The sequence below is a fragment of the Eschrichtius robustus genome, chromosome 15, assembly GCF_028021215.1.
Source record: "Eschrichtius robustus isolate mEscRob2 chromosome 15, mEscRob2.pri, whole genome shotgun sequence".
NCBI classification, from domain to species: Eukaryota; Metazoa; Chordata; class Mammalia; order Artiodactyla; family Eschrichtiidae; genus Eschrichtius; species Eschrichtius robustus.
In genome coordinates this window covers 56,086,856-56,103,014 of record NC_090838.1, presented here as the reverse complement: position 1 = coordinate 56,103,014, position 16,159 = coordinate 56,086,856, and positions in this window count along the sequence as shown.

The window sequence follows — 16,159 nt, the reverse complement described above, 5'->3', positions numbered from 1 at the left end:
AACTAAACACTGCCAGGAGGCATAGGTGGGTAAGACATTATCACTGCCCTCAGTTGGCTTATACTCTGTAGTAGTTTCCTAAGGCTGCCATAACAAAGTGCCACAAACTGGGTGGGTGCCTTAAAACAACAAAAATTTATTGTCTTACAGTTCTGGGGGCTACATGTCGGAAATCAAGGTGTCTGCAGAGCCACGCTCCCTCTGACAGCTCCCTCTTCCTAGTGTCAAATGGTTGCCAGCAACCCTTGACATTCCTTGGCTTGGAGCCTCACCACTCCAATCTCTGCCTCTGCTTTCCCATGGCCTTTTCCCTGTGTATCTATATCTCTGTGTCCAAGTTTCCTTCTTCTAATAGGACACTAGTCATATTGGATTAGACTCACTCTTATCTTGCATGACCTCATCTTGCTTTATTACGTCTGCAAATTCCAAATAAGATCATATTCTGAAGTTCTGGGTGGACATGAATTTTGGGGGGTACACAACTCAACCCAGGACACACCCTGATAGAGGCAATGATGAATAAGAAACAATCACCACCACAGGCATGAAATTGCTATTACAGCTTTAAACGGACCAGGATGGGTCAGATGTGAGAGTGAGTATGGGGTGCAAGGAATTGTGAACCTGAGGGTGCCCTACAAACACCTTTAAGTCACCCTGTCTCACAGCTCCTAGTCTGGCTATGACTATAAATTAGACTTGCTGTGAGCTCCCAATGGGCCTACTGAACCCCCCCCCCACCCCCGTTAGTTAAGGAATACTTCTTGAATTCTCTCTGGCTCTACTCACAACCCCATTTCCTTTGAACCATAGGTTCTGCAGAATATCATGGCAGGGGAAAGACAGACCCTAATGAGGAAGGTATAAAGGCAAAACTGCAACACCTTTTCCCCTAATTTGCTGTGCTGTTTGCAGATCTTTTCCCTTTCCCTCTGCTATCTCAAGTTGAAAACTGTAGGAGGTGCCGGAAACAGCAGTCTCCATTTTGAACCAGCGAGATTGCGCTTTCCTGCCCCGGCTGTGCACTGCTAACACTGCAGGGTCACAGGCTCTTTCGGGGACCATGAGGGCTGAGCCCTTCTCTGGAGTTCAGGCAGCAGTCTCTGCATTTCCAGAGCTGAACCTCAGTGCTGGAAGTGTGTGACAGATACTGAGATTTGAGTGTCGCCCCATCACGACAAATTCCTTGTAGAGGCAGCAAGGTACTCTTCAGAGGCATTGGTGTCATACCTAAACCTTACCTTGGACAGCTTCAAGGAGGTTTATTATCTTTCTCCACCAGCTCTTATGAATGACAGGAGTAACTCATAACAAGTGCTTTCATGGTCGATGCCCCACACATAGTCCCCCGGCACGTGGTCCACTAGGGACGAGGACCCTGAGCCCAGGCTGCCTTCCACAGGCGCCTTTCACTCCTGGCCTGAGAGCTTTCTTTGACTGCCAGTGGAGAGCAGTCTGAAAGCATCAGGGAGGTAAGCCTTTGGGAGCAACCCTCAGGCAATGAGTAACAGGAGATGGTGTAAAACACCCCAACTTTCCTGCCCTTGGGAGGAGGCGGGGACGACTCAGAGCTGTGCTTTCTGCCATCTCCCAGAGGTCCCAGGACGACCTGAGCTCCAGATGCCTGCAGTGGTAACCTGCTTATTAAAGTATCCTGTATTTTCTCACTTCCCCACTCCCTTCCCCGTGCTTCCTGGGCTCACTTCCCAAATAAAGTACTTGCACTCAAATCCATGTCTCTAGGTCAGCCTCTGGGCACCCAGCTTAAGACACACAGTTGCGTTAGTGTACATTTCCCTGTTGGATAGTGAGCTCCTTAAAGACAGGTCCCATATCACAGTCTCTGAGCACTTACCATTTGGTCCCTGCCAAATGCTGTATATGCATTACCTCATTGCACCTGCAAAACAACCCTTAGAGGCCACCACTATTATTATTCCCATTTTACAAATGAGGGAAATGAAGCTCAGAGAGCTTAAGTCACTTTTCGAAGGTCACACAGCCTATAAGAAGCAGAGCCAGGATTCGAACCAAGGTGGTCTCTCTCTGAAGCCTATACTGTTGATGACTGCCGGCAGAAATGGTATTCAATAAATATTTATGGAAGGAAGGAAGATGTTAGCAAACAAACTCAACAAGCATTGGTACGAAGTGGTCATTATTTGGATGCTGGAGACAGGGCCCAAGACCAGCCAATTTCTCTAACATGTTTAAGACCCAGCAGAGATAAAGCCATCAGTGTGTCCTTACCCAAATTTTCACAAGTCTTTTTTCTACTCATTTATTGATTTGAGGAGCATTCATTGATCCCTACTGTGTCTAAGACTCTGGACCAGGCCCTGTGGTGAATACAAATTTAAGGAGTGTGTGATCTATGGGGGTTTGGGGGGGGGGGGGAACGATAAAGATAAGGCACGAGTACCTGAAAAGATAAATTACAAGACCAGAGTTGTCATCGGGCAGAAGTGATGTATCACCAAGTGAGTTGATCAGAAAAGTGCTGTTTTTGGAGGAGAAGGTGACCTTTGGGAACTGGAGTGGACAGACCACAGACAACTGGAGGAAGTGGGGCTTCAAGGATGGGGACAACTTGGTGGCCAGAAGCAGGGACAGGGAGGGAGAATGAAAGGGGACAGACGGGTGAGGTAAGCCACAGAGCAAAGGAATCTAGACGATTCTCTTCATTATTCTGCCCTGCCCCTTCCTCGAGTCAAAGCTAATTGGGAAGGAAAAGGAGATGTTTGCCAGGAGCAAAACCAAGGTTGAAGAGACAATCCCAGAGGATATTAGACACATGGTAACTCGAAACTGCTTTTCAAGCCAAGACATGCATAAAGGAATACAGATCACATATTAAAGAGGTCACCTTTCCTTCAGGTCTGAGGGATGATTGAAGACGATGACGCATGTGCCCGCCACAGCTGCCAGCTCCGAAAACTTGGCACCAGAGGACACTGCATGACCACCAGTTCTCACTGCTGTGCTTGGATCGCACAGCCTGGAACCTGGGAGTCACCAACTTTGGGGGTTGAAGATATTTCCCTGAAGGCTTGGCAACAGACCTCATTTACGGTTCCTGTGCTGGGGGAGGATTTCTCCTTTGCTTGCCCTCACCTTCTCCCCAGTGAGGGAGTGGGCAGGCCAGATTGACACACTGGACGGAAACAGAATAGCCAAGCACTCTGCACGGTTCTGTGAAGAGGCTGGGCACGAAAAGCATCGAAGGCTCTCGAACATGGTCAGAACTCACTGAAAGGACCTCACCTTAGTGGCTGTGCGCAGAGCTAAGAGCTCCCACTATCCTTCAATCATCTCCCGATAAACATACAGTCTAAGTAAAAACAATGTCTGCTATGTAAACACAGCTTCAAGACCTACCCTCAGGTCCCAGCCAGATGGCTGCCTTCAGGCCTCTCGAAAATAGAAATTCCACAGCCACCTTTCTTGCCAGCTCACTGGGGAAACTAGAGCTTTACAGCCAGGGTGATAGGAAGACAAAGGCTGGATCTCAGTCCCAGGAAGTTCCAAATAGCTTTGCTGTTTACTCAGCAAGAGCTCCGGAGGCTCAACCAACCCCCGCAGTGGTTGGAGTGACATTAGGCAGCCTACGGGGTCTATGCGGGGATGGTGTCCTGGATTTCCCCACACTCTGCCAAAGACCAGGCGAGGGTGGGAGGTATTGATGTCCATGGGGCAACCGTTGCCCACTAGGGCGTGAGAGCAGGACACATGCTTCTCCCACCCCCTCTTCCCCCACCCCCGGATGTTCCTGTGCTGCATTTCACAAAGCTTCTCAGGAAGCAGCCAATTCAATAACTCACCCCTTTGTTGGCTCTCCCGCCTTCTCTGTTTCACTCTCAAATAGACAGCTCACATATAAACTTTCCTATCAAGTTCTGCTTTTGGAAGAACCCAGGCTAAGACACTCAGCAACCTCAAAAGATATCACCTGACTCCTGAAAACAGCTCCACAGGGCACAGCTGTGAGGGTTTCCTCCATCCTTGCTTACGTGTGTCTCGAATGTGAACGTTTCTGCTGTAACCAGTGAGGCATTAACTCTGAGACAGGTTCTCAGCACATCCAGCCCAAAGAAGGAGGAAAATGACCCCTCTATCTACATGGGGAGGCATGGCAAGTGAATTCTTTTCACCAAGTCCTGTTTCATTTTGTCAATTCACTAGAACCCATCTTGTGGGAGGGCTACTACTGACTCACCATGTAAAAATGGGAAGAACAGTTTCATTAGAAGTGGGATGTTTCACACACTTCTTACATACACACATCAGGACACAAAGTGGGGTGACACGGTTTGCCTGATGTCTAAGTGTCCTCAACTCGATAGAGAGATTTTAACCAAATATAGCCAGGAGGCTTCCGTTTGAGAATCTAGTTCCCTCTTCCAAAGCAGATGATGGGTGAGAATAAGGAAGGGGGCTGGAGAAGTGGGGTAGAATAGAAGTAGAGTTAAAATAAACCTGAGAGGAAAGAGCAGAATTCTCAAGAGAGGAGGGAAGGAAAACCTCATCTACACTTTCTGTTTAATGCCTGGGTCTGACCATAATGGCTTTCAAAGCAATAAAGGAAACAACTAGAAATGTATATGTCGTGGGGAGAAAAGGTTGAGTTTTGTCTGGGGTGTGAGAACTAAGATTACAAATAGTGAAGAAAACAAAAAAAAGAGTGGTGTTTAGCTTTTCACACTTGTCACAGATCAAAAATCACATTTTAATCTTAAAACTTTGTTGTGATCATAACATTATCATTTTTTCTATATTAAAAAGGGTAAACAAAAAAATTGTTTCTGAGGTTTTTGGAAGTGTGTGAATCAAAAGAAAATCTTTTTTCCCTGCCTTCACCCCTGTAACAGGGGCTGTAACATCTCCAGGGTCCTGGATATTCAGTCTCATAGCATCTTGGAGTCTGGCTAGAATCGTGGGCTATGCAAATCCCACTCCTAGGTATTTACCCAAAAGAAATGGGTAAATACCTAGGAGTTTTTCCATTCACACGAAAACCTGTACACAAATGTTGATGCATCTTTATTCATAATCCCCCAAACTGGGCACCACCCAAGTATCCTTCAACTAGTGAATGGAAACCAACTATGGTACATCCATACACTGTAATAGTACTCAGCAAAAAAAAAAAAGAAAAAAGGAACAAACAACAGATGTACGTAGCAACAGAAGAAGGAATCTCACGTGCACATTGCTAAGTGAAAGGAGCCAGTCTCAAAGGGCTGTATGGTTCCACTTACTCTGGAAAAGGCAAAATAGACAGAAAACAGATTCCTGGATGCCCAGGGCTGCTGGTGAATGGATTGACTACAAAGGGGTACCAGGGGATTTTTGGGGGTAATGGAGCTGCTCTATACATTGATTGTGGTGGTGGTTTTACAACTGTATGCATTTGTCAAAGCTCATAGAACTGTATACCACTAAAAAGGGTACATTTTACTGTATGTAAATTATACCCCAACTTACAAAAAGGCATGAATTGTGGAGTCCCCAGCCTGGGAAAAACCTCAGCTCCACCACTTCCTTTTGTGTGACCTTGGACAAGTTACTTAGGCTTTCTGGGTCTCGGTTTCCTCATCTGTACACAAGGGTTCAATAGCTCCTGCTTCATGGGTTTGTTACAAGGATTCAGTGAATAAACACAGTGCCTGACACCCACTCAGCATCAGATCTCCCAATGACCATCCAGCCAAGAGTCACAGCGTGAAGTCCCTCCCCACTGGGTCCTGATAGCTCTCAGCCCTGTACTCTTCCACCCCAGGCCTCCCACCACCTGCCCTCTGCCCAGCCTGGATTCCTGGGGAGAAATTGATGCCATCCTTTGAGAACTCTGGGAAGCAATCTGGATTGCATTAGAACTTGGTATTACTGAAACCTGGCTTTGAGTTCCAACCAACTTCCCAGGTGGCGCATCCATTACATTAGGTAACAAGATGAATCCCCTCTAAAGAGGTTTTCATTGATTAGGATTGATTAGGGTGAATCATTTATTAGGATGAAGTTCAGGGCCTGGACTGCACTGTGGGCAGGATTTGAGTGCTCATTCGTTCACTAACAGAGGCAATCACGCAACAAGGTTGCATCCAGCAGCTCTTCTGTGCTAGGGTCTGTGCCGGGGGTGCTGGGTTGCAAGGGAGAGTCACACCACTCCTTCCCTGCTTCTGCCCCTGTGTGTGCACAGGGTCAACTACAAACACCTCACTCCTTGGGGTCCTGGCTTTCTCAACTGCCATTGTTAAGGCCAAACCCATTCCGGAACCTAATGGTGCTGGTGAAGAGGATGGCGTTGCTGACCTAAAGAAGAGAAGGAAGTTAAAGGAATGTTTTTAATGGTAGTGGTTAATCTACAAGTTTCCTTTTCTTTTACTACTTTGAAAATACTTGTGATGGACTAGAGAGATACACAGCCCCTCAGATGGGGTAGAGAATTGAGGGGCGAGCACAAGAGGGCTTCAATTGATATTTATAATGTTTTATTCCTTAAAATTTTTAAAAATGTCAATAGTCCTACATGGTAAGTCAGGATGTTAGGAGTTCATACTCATGAATTACAATATACTCTGCACTTCTTCATATGTTTGAAATATTTCTTGTTAATATTTTTAAAGACATACTTCCTTCTTTTTTAGGTAACTGAAACTGTGGTGTGGGGCGTTTTTTTTTTTTTTTTTTTTAATCATAGAAAGGGTATTTCTGTGTTTACCTGAGTAATCAATCCTTCCTTGGAAATAATACCCTGATGCTGATTCTTTGTCTCTCTGTCTCTCTCTTTCTCCTCTCTGTCTCTCTCCCCTCCGAATGTTCTACGGGACGCTGCCTATACAGGTTGGATGAACAAATTGAGGACTTAAATCCTGACAGCCGGAAGTATTGGTACTTCAATGCCTTTAAATGCTTCCTACCGGCAGGTCAGCTGTACCTGCACACTCCCGGCCCGTGGCCACAGCATCCTGCAGATGGGGCAGCTTTGAGCTCTCTTTGCTCAAGGACTGGCTCGGGAGAGAAAAGGACTGCATTTCAAAGGAAGGGGCGAGGGAAAGGGTGGATCAGCCTCGCCTCAAAGGCTAAAAATAATCCGGCTTTGTAGACTTCTTCCTCCAACTAGTCGGCAGGAAAGGGGGAGGGGGGATGACAGGGTAGGATCTTTGCATCCTGTTAAGCTTGTGCTGGTCAGAAAGAGTTAAACTGGGAGCCTCCATCCTAGGCTTTCTCCCAAATCAACTTCTTATAACTAGAACGCATCACTCATCTCTTGGACAATAAATGTGATTAGTAGAAACCAGGTGGTGTTCTGTCCATCTGTCCCACTGTTAAGAGGAAAGCCCAGTGGGCTGGGGATGCAAGGCAGCCTTCCTGTATCCTCAGTGCACCTGAGCCTGGGCACCTGCCATCTCCGGGCACAGAGTCTCATCCTTGTAAGGGTTTTGGGGGCTGATGAAAAAAACAACCCCTTCTTTCCCTAGAGGGTTTCATAACAAAGGAGATAATGGGCAGGAACTGCTTTCAGGCTCCTTGAGGAAATCCAGGTCACGTTCCGGGCTTCTTGCGGTCAGATGCAAGCTGCCCCTTTAGCCAAGCATGGATTTTTCTCTTTACTGGGTTTCCTTTACTCCTGGACTGTAAACTCTCTCAGTGAGACAAGGACTCCTTACTGTACGGGATGCTTCTCCTCCCCCACCCATATCTGGGTGTTTGTAAACCTGTCCAATATTCTTTCCAAAACAATGACTTCCTTTGCAAACAACGGTTAGAGGCATCCAGGAAGCCCAGTAGCTGGCCGGCACTGGGGAATGTCAAAGATACAGGCTTGACAAAGATTCTGTGCTTGACAAAACTTTAGTCAGGGGCTTCCCTGGTGGCTCAGTGGTTAAGAATCCGCCTGCCAATGCAGGGGACACGGGTTCCATCCCTGGTCTGGGAAGATCCCACATGCCGCGGAGCAGCTAAGCCCGTGTGCCACAACTACTGAGCCTGTGCTCTAGAGCCCATGAGCCACAACTACTGAGCCCATGTGCCACAACTACTGAAGCCCGCGCGCCTAGAGCCCGTGCTCTGCAAGAAGAGAAGCCACCGCAATGAGAAGCCTGCGCATCACAAGGAAGAGTAGCCCCTGCTCACTGCAACTGGAGAAACCCCGCGTGCAGCAACGAAGACCCAACGCAGCCAAAAAGAAAAAAAAAAAGGTGAAAAAAAGCCCACAAAACTTTAGTCAGGATCCTGATCTGTGCACTTCCTTGTAAAATCCAGTTTGGGCAAGAACCCCACTAAGTCAGTTTAACCAGAACACCCCCACCCTTGATATCTGATCAGTTTCATCATCTTCCACCATCCCCAAGTGATGTCTGGTCACCCTGGTCTGTCTTCAGCAAGAATCCTGTGAGGTCAATTTAGCCAGAATCCCCCTTACCCTTGATGTTTCCTCTTAGTAATATTTCATCCCTGACCTCCATCCTGCTCCTTGGCTATAAATTCCCATTTGCCCATGCTGTATTCTGAGTTGAGCCCAATCTCTCTCCGCCACTATAAAATCCCATTGCAGTGGCCCCTATAACTATCGTGATGGTCCTGAATAAAGTCTGCCTCACCATCTTTAACAAGCATCACTGAGTATTTTTTTTCCTTAACAATCTCCTCCTAGATCCCTGGGCTGAGCATCTTTCCCAGGAACGGTAAGCAAGGAATGAGGTTCTGCTCCTTTGGATCCACCAAGTAAACAAACTACCTCCCTACAAACTAGTTCTTCTTCAGTGAGAGGACCCGTGTGTCGAACCCCACACCATGACTGACTCTAGTAATTCATTCTTCAACATAGGAATCTCACTCAGCAAGGCTCAAAGCTGCCATATAGCCGATTTCCCTTTTCTCTGGTGAAAATGCCCCCCCCCACCACTGGTTTTAAAGGTATATCAAGAACCCCAGCCCCTTCAACCCAAGTGTTAATGTTAAATATTTACCAGGACCTCGTATGTTACAGAAACATGTCAACCTCTACATGGGGACAGCACTGAATATAGACGATCCCGTGCAACTTCTGAATGAGGTAAAAAGGCCGTCATTGCCTGGATGTGAACCCGAAAAACTGGCAGGTTCCTCCCCCTAAATTTCTAAATGTACTTCTTTGAATTACTTCTAAGAAAGAATATGAACAGCTAACATCTTTTGAGGCTTTACTCTCTGCCAGGCCCTGTGCTCAGCCTTTAAAGAGATCATTTCATTTAATCCCTCCATGTACAGGCGTGGGTGGGGACTAAAGCTGTAATAGGGTCATGAAATGTTTCACAGCCCCTCAAGCTTCACCAGTAAGAGGTGGAGCTGGGATTCAAGCACCCATCTCTCTAGCTTTGAGTCCAGGTCTCTTAACCACAATTTCCAGAAGGGCACTTGTTGAGATGCAAGTGGTCCAGCGTGGCAAGTGCACAAGAATAGACATTGGAAGACGTGTGCTTGAACCGCTAGGTCGCCTCCGAACTTTTTGTATGATTGTGAGGAATAGTACAACCTCTCTGGGCCTCAGAGATGAAAAAAGGAAATAATGGTATTAGGTCAGCCTCCTTTGCAAGAGTGGTGGATGGGATGGGTTTTACTGCTAATCTCTAAAGGGAGACAGAAAGGGGATAGGCAAACACAGGAGGAAGTTATCAAGATTCCTCAGGCTTGTGATGCTTCGTAGAAAGCATCCCGTGTCCCCACTGGGCTCCCTTTCTGGATGGTATCTGGAAGACAGACCCTCCCCACAGCCTTCCCCGGGTTCAGTAGACACAAAAGGAGTTTGGGGGAAAAGAACAAACTTGAAATGGGCAACTTTAGGTGCTCGGGTCGCAGAGGCTTCATTTACATATCAAGGGAAGTCACAATGGGCCCCTTTTCTAGGTGCTGGAAGCATTAAAGAGGAAAGGACTTTTTAAGGCCTGGCAACATAGCCATTTTCATTGAAATAGTACAAACAGATAGACTTCTGAGGCAGATCCTGAAGAGGCCCGATAACTGGCAGCACATTTCTTTGATATTTGATCTATATCTTTTATTGATTTATTTATTTTTGGCTGCATTGGGTCTTTGTTGCTGTGCACGGGCTTTCCCTAGTCGCGGTCTTCGTTGCGGTGTGTGGGCTTCTCATTGCAGTGGCTTCTCTTGTTTCGGAGCACGGCCTCTAGGCACGCTGGCTTCAGTAGTTGTGGCTCGCGGGCTCTAGAGTGCAGGCTCAGTAGTTGTGGCGTATGGGCCTAGTTGCTCCACGGCGTGTGGGATCTTCCTGGACCAGGGCTCGAACCCGCGTCCCCTACATAGGCAGGCGGATTCTTAACCACTGTGCCACCAGGGAAGTCCATATTTGATCTATATCTTTTTAAATATACGTAATGTTTTCGTTCTAGTCCCCTGCCTGCCCATTTATTTTAATAAAAATATACTTTTGATTACTTAGTCAAATTACTTATCTTTCCCCCCTAAAACCTTGAGTAATAAATTAGAGTTAATTATTGAGCACAGTGCTAGAAAATTTACAGACATCATCTCATTTAAGCCTGACAGTAACCCTTATGGGGAGGTGCTATTACCCCTCCCCCTGCACAGATGGGGAAACGGTTCTCCATTTCACTGCTGCCAGCACCATGCAGAGATGTTTAGCCTGTGGCTTCTCTCTCCTTGGTGTTAGGGATGAGTGCCCTCCCCTCATTAAGGTCATATGAAAGAGTCTTTATAATTGTCATCTTCGAAGTATAAAAGGATATATAGGAAATATTATGGTAAACATAATTTCCTCGAACTATCTGCTTCTCTAAGACTAAGAAGCCCCTCCCAATTCTTCAAAAGGCCTGAAGCAGAAAATTGCCCTTGTATGGCATTATTTCAGATAAAGATTCAGTTTAATGTGGTGATTAAGCTGCTTGGACTCAAAGCATGGGCTTAGGAGTTACAAATCCCCACCAAGCCACTTCCCCCTTGTGTGCTCTTGGGCTAATCATTTACTCTCAGCTTCAGTTACTCACCCATAAATTGGGGATAATAATAGGACCCACCCATGGGTTGTTGGGAGGATTCAATGAGCTAATGCACATACAGCGTGTCACAAAGTAAGTGATCGATAAATGTGAAATGTTTTTCTTATTAAAGAGATTTTGGATGGAGATTGCTTTAAGCAATGCCTTTTAGTCAACAATGCCTGAAACCACACTTCCAAGATTGGGAAATACACTGCCATTGATTTCAAATTCATCTTCAGGTATCAGACTGGATCTGCTGACATTTGGGTGTGAAAATGAGATTCCTGAAGCAGCGTCTTGAATTATGAGCATGGGAGTGGCTGTGAGGGTAAAGTCTACTGACTCCTGCCACCCAACTGAATTTCTTTAGAAATCTGAAAGCCATTTACAGGGAAGGACGAATCCATAAGGGGATCAGTTAGCTAGCATGGGGTGATCCCTCTGAGACCATGGCAGCACTTGGTGGCTGCAGATATAATGAGATCACAGCTGCCTTGCCTCAGGGGGTGGACCTAATCACCCTCAACCCAGACTGAGCTGACAGGTGTCTGCCCCAACTGCCCTCCAGCCCGTACTCTCATCTCTCTGCTGCACTGAGAACTCACAGAGACAGGGCCAGGCAGGCTTCAGATCTGCATACCCACCCTTGGCACACCTTGGCTTCAGATCTGCATACCCACCCTTGGTACCTGTCAAGTAAATCCTTTCAGAATGAATTCATGGGAGGCTGTCAAATTCTCTCCACTCTTCTCTAGGGTATATCTGTGTAACCAGTGCCAGTGCTATGGCCTATACGTATGGGTCAAAACAAGAGCCTTACAGCCCTTGCAATCTTCTTTTCCCAGACCTGGTACATACGGCTGCCCTTCAGCTAAGTGTAACCTCAGAAAGAGTCAGGTCATTCAGGCACAATCTTTATATTCTTTATATTTTAATTGCATAAGTATCTTAGTCTCCTGGGTATCATCTTTCCCAAAGATTTCTGAAGCTGGACTACTTAGGGCAATGAAAGAGCTAATGTATTTTACGTTAATTCCGTTAGCTTTGGTTTCTTGACCTAGTTTCTGAATTAGGAGAAAGATGGGGAAGGGGGCACCCTTCCACAGTCTTCTAAACCCCACCAAAGGAGAGGACTTGGGAGCTTTGGCTACTCTCCCACTCTCTCATTTGAGTGTGTGCTTGTCTCCCAACGCCGATCCTATATACGAAGATAGGAGAGAAGTAACATACTGGACAAACTTAATAAGAGCTTCCCTCCATGGACTTCATGGAGCCTGAATCCCCCACCCATAAAGAGATTAGTCTAGTGTCCTGACAAGGACCCTGGATTTATCATCATTGGCCCTGCCTCTTGCTGGCTGTGACATTTTGGATAATCATTTAACCTCCCTAGGCTTCAATTCTTCATTTATAAAAGCAGGAGCAGCCTACGATAATTTTAATGTTCTCTGTAATACTAAAGACTAGATAGCCCTCTACAAATTCGAGGAATGATTAGTCTCCCCGGAAAATGCCTTCTTTCCCCGCAACATGAGCTGGTGGAAGGTTCTGAGAACAAAGGTCCCTAGGGAAAGAGAGAAGTTGCCAGCAAATCACACTCAGAACAAAAAAAGAGAGGCTGCATAACTCCCCAGGTTATCTCCCAAAACCTTTGTGGAGACATGAGAATCTCTCTCTGAAAGTTGCCTTTCCCAGGGGAATGAATAGAAGCAGCAATTGTCCTGAAGTCACATCAGTGGAAATCTTTGGCTTGAACCAGAAGCTCCTAATATATTAACTGAGGTAGGGACTGGCCCTTTTAGAGGGCAGAATACATCAAGACTTGCCTAAAGAACTAACCTGTGCTCTATAGTCCAAGGCTATTTTGGGTCTTAGAAACTATAAGTGCAATTAAAAAAAAAAAAAAATCAGTGCTCTCAACAACTGAAAGTCATTCCGGTTACTCAAATTTTCTCTCCACATATGTAGCCATTGACTCTCCTGGAGTCTGGCTACAGCATTTGAGCCTTGTGCAGACACCAAACTACTTAGCCAGCAGACAAAACATAGGGAGCTCCAATCATCCAGTCAAGAGACTATGAAAATATGGGCCATAACTCTCTGGCTCTGCCACTGCTCACCAAGGACAAAGTCGGGCCACCTTCCGACCTTGCTGACGGTATCTTCAGGGAGTTGGGATAGCCCAGGGTCCTCTTCCCCTCCTCTTTCTCTTAGTTGTACCCTAAGATTGTGGTGCACAAATAGAGAACTTCTGTTTTCTTACAAGAAAGGTATCTGTTTTCCCCAAAGTTACCTGAGAAGTTTTTACCAGTTTAGCACCTCAGCCTCAGCCTTAATCCTGAAAACATTCCATCTCCGGACTCTCTATGCCTTTGGCCACAAGCAGGCTCTCGAGGTCGCCCCTGTAAGTCCTGCCCCAGCCCTCTGGAGCTGTGAGAGTCAGAGGACAGAAGAGCAGGGTCTGCCCCGAATCCAAGCTCACCAAGGGCCTGTCCTGTGGCCGGGGCGTCCTGCGGTGAACTGGCGGGGCATGAGAAGGAGGTTGTGTTCTCCTCAGGAGTTGACTGGCAGGGTGTTCCAGGTCCCTCAGGCTCCATCCTGGCACCACGGGGTCTGAGAGGATCGATAGCTCAGCACCAATTGCAGTAGACCAATTGGGAAGCTCTGCTGTAGACCCTCTGCCCTCCAACCCGTGGTTTCCTCATCTGCAAAATGGGAGAGTAACAGCAACCACGCTGAGTGGTTGACCCCATGAGATTACTATGGAGGCAAAGTGCCCAGTACAGTGCCTGGCACACAGCAGGCATTCACCACTCCTGGAGCTTTTTCCTTGCCTCCACCTCCATTCTGAAGTCCACTGCTGAGTCTGGTAAAACCATCTGATTTTCCAACTCTTGAGTGGTATGATCTATCAGTAGCCTTGCAGAGAACTAGGATGAAGAGTACCTTTCAGTGTTTCTTCCTTTGTTTTTTTTTTTTTGCCTGTGTTGGGTCTTGGCTGCTGCACGCAGGGCGGCGAGCAGGGGCTACTCTTTGTTGCGGTGTGTGGGCTTCTCATTGCAGTGGCTTCTCTTGTTTCGGAGCATGGCCTCTAGGCGCGCTGGCTTCAGTAGCTGTGGCTCGCAGCCTCTAGAGCGCAGGCTCAGTAGTTGTGGCTCACGGGCTTAGTTGCTCCGCGGCATGTGGGACCTTCCCAGACCAGGGCTCGAACCCATGTCCCCTGCATTGGCAGGTGGATTCTTAACCACTGCGCCACCAGGGAAGCCCCCAGCTGACACTTATAAGTGTCTTAAAGATCCCAGGCCCACCTGTCTGTCTCCCCCAGGTTACTGGTTGTGGCTCATTTCCCACAACTCTCAAAGTGCCTCATGACGGTGGCCTTGTATCTCTGGAGGCAAGGGGCGGTAAGCCAGGGTAGATGAGGCCTGATCCAGGAGCCACCCGCCATCCTTCTCAGACCTACCTTCCTGGCTCCCACACCTTCATAACACTTAGGTCAATGCCTTCCAAGTTCTGGGGCCTAAGAACTGAGTTCCTCGTCAGGGCACTGATACTGATGTGAGAGGTGACTGATTAAATGATTATCCGGGATGGTAGAAATACAAACGTGAGGCTAGTTATACGTCTGCTAGTTTTTCACGTGGTTATATGCCAAATGCTTGCAAAAAATCTGGCCCATTCATGATCCATTTACAAACTGCTACAGAGACAATAAAAGCTGGATTTGAGTCTTAACAATAAAGTTAATTTTATCAATACTTAAACTCCATTTGAAACATAAGTTTGAAGAGGAATCATGTCAATAAAATAATCACTCTCCTAATGCTATGAAAGTTTTGTGTTCGTTGTACTTCAGATCATTGCCACCTAATGCAATAGCACCACTGCTGTTCCTTTTAACTGACTCTATTGTTTTGGAACCACTGAAAAGCATTTTAAAGTTTTTGATTATTTTTTTTAAGCACTGACTAGGCCAAGCTGGTAATGTGGAAATGTGCTCTATTTGGTGAGAAAGGGGAGGGGAAGAGGGCTGGAGGGAGTGAGCTCCTGAGCAAGCTGGGAATTGCCAGGCACTACAGCCTGGTACATCCTCCCTGGGCTGCCATAAGGAGGGACTGAGAAATAACTGGCAAAGCTCTATAGGCTGAGGAATGTCTGTACGAAGCATGCATGATATATATATGAAGAGTGAGAAAGGAGGAAACAGGAGAGATACTGAGGTAGGTAGTCCAGATTGGTATAGAGATATGGGTACATATGAGCATTTGTAGAAAGATATTAGAGTGCTTCATAGTTTTCCAAATGCTTTTACACAACGTTCCAGGAATAACACTTAGTGAGCTTTTACTATGAGCGAGGTGTTAGGTCTACAAGGAGGACTCAGAGAAAGACCCTCAAGCAGCTCACATTCTAGTTATTAGTATGTAACATCACCTATATCTGTCCTATGAAATCCAAATGAAATGTTCACTGCTGTCAATATGATAACATAGATATTATATGTTTAGTTTATTTAAATTTGGAGATCAACTTGAGAGGATATTTTATTCATCCCTAGTTAATGGAGTGACAACAGGGTGAGAAAATGGAGACGGGAAGGAGGTAGACTTGCAAGGTCATTTGGTCAAGACATTGCCCTAGAAAAATGCCCTGGCATCTTAAGGGATCCCAGCACATCCTTTCTTGGTGAGTCAGAAATTGGTTTTGGCTGACACTGTCCACAAGTTTGTGTTCTGGCATGGTGCCCATACCTTTACCCCTGCATAGTCTAACACCCCAGAGAGAAGTAGATGAATGCCATTCTCCAGACCAACCAAACCAGTTAGGAGCCATGTTAGGAAAAAAGTTTAAAAACAACAACAACAACAAAACACTTCATGGTGAGACCTGAAAATAGAACTTTTATCCTTGACAGCTATCCAGAGTAAGTGAGTTTCATGGCTGGAAGCCATCACACCATCTGTCTGATAAGTCATTCAGAAAAGTTCCCCACCTTCAGGTCTTTAAAGATGAATGCCTATAAGCCCGAATGACCTCAGCTGTGTGCAGAAACCTGAAGTCCCTGACTTCTCTTCCCAGCTCTGATGTCTCTTCTGAAGTCATCCAAGGAAGTCATTTAACCACTCAGTTTCCTTATCTGGAAAAAGGATAAACCA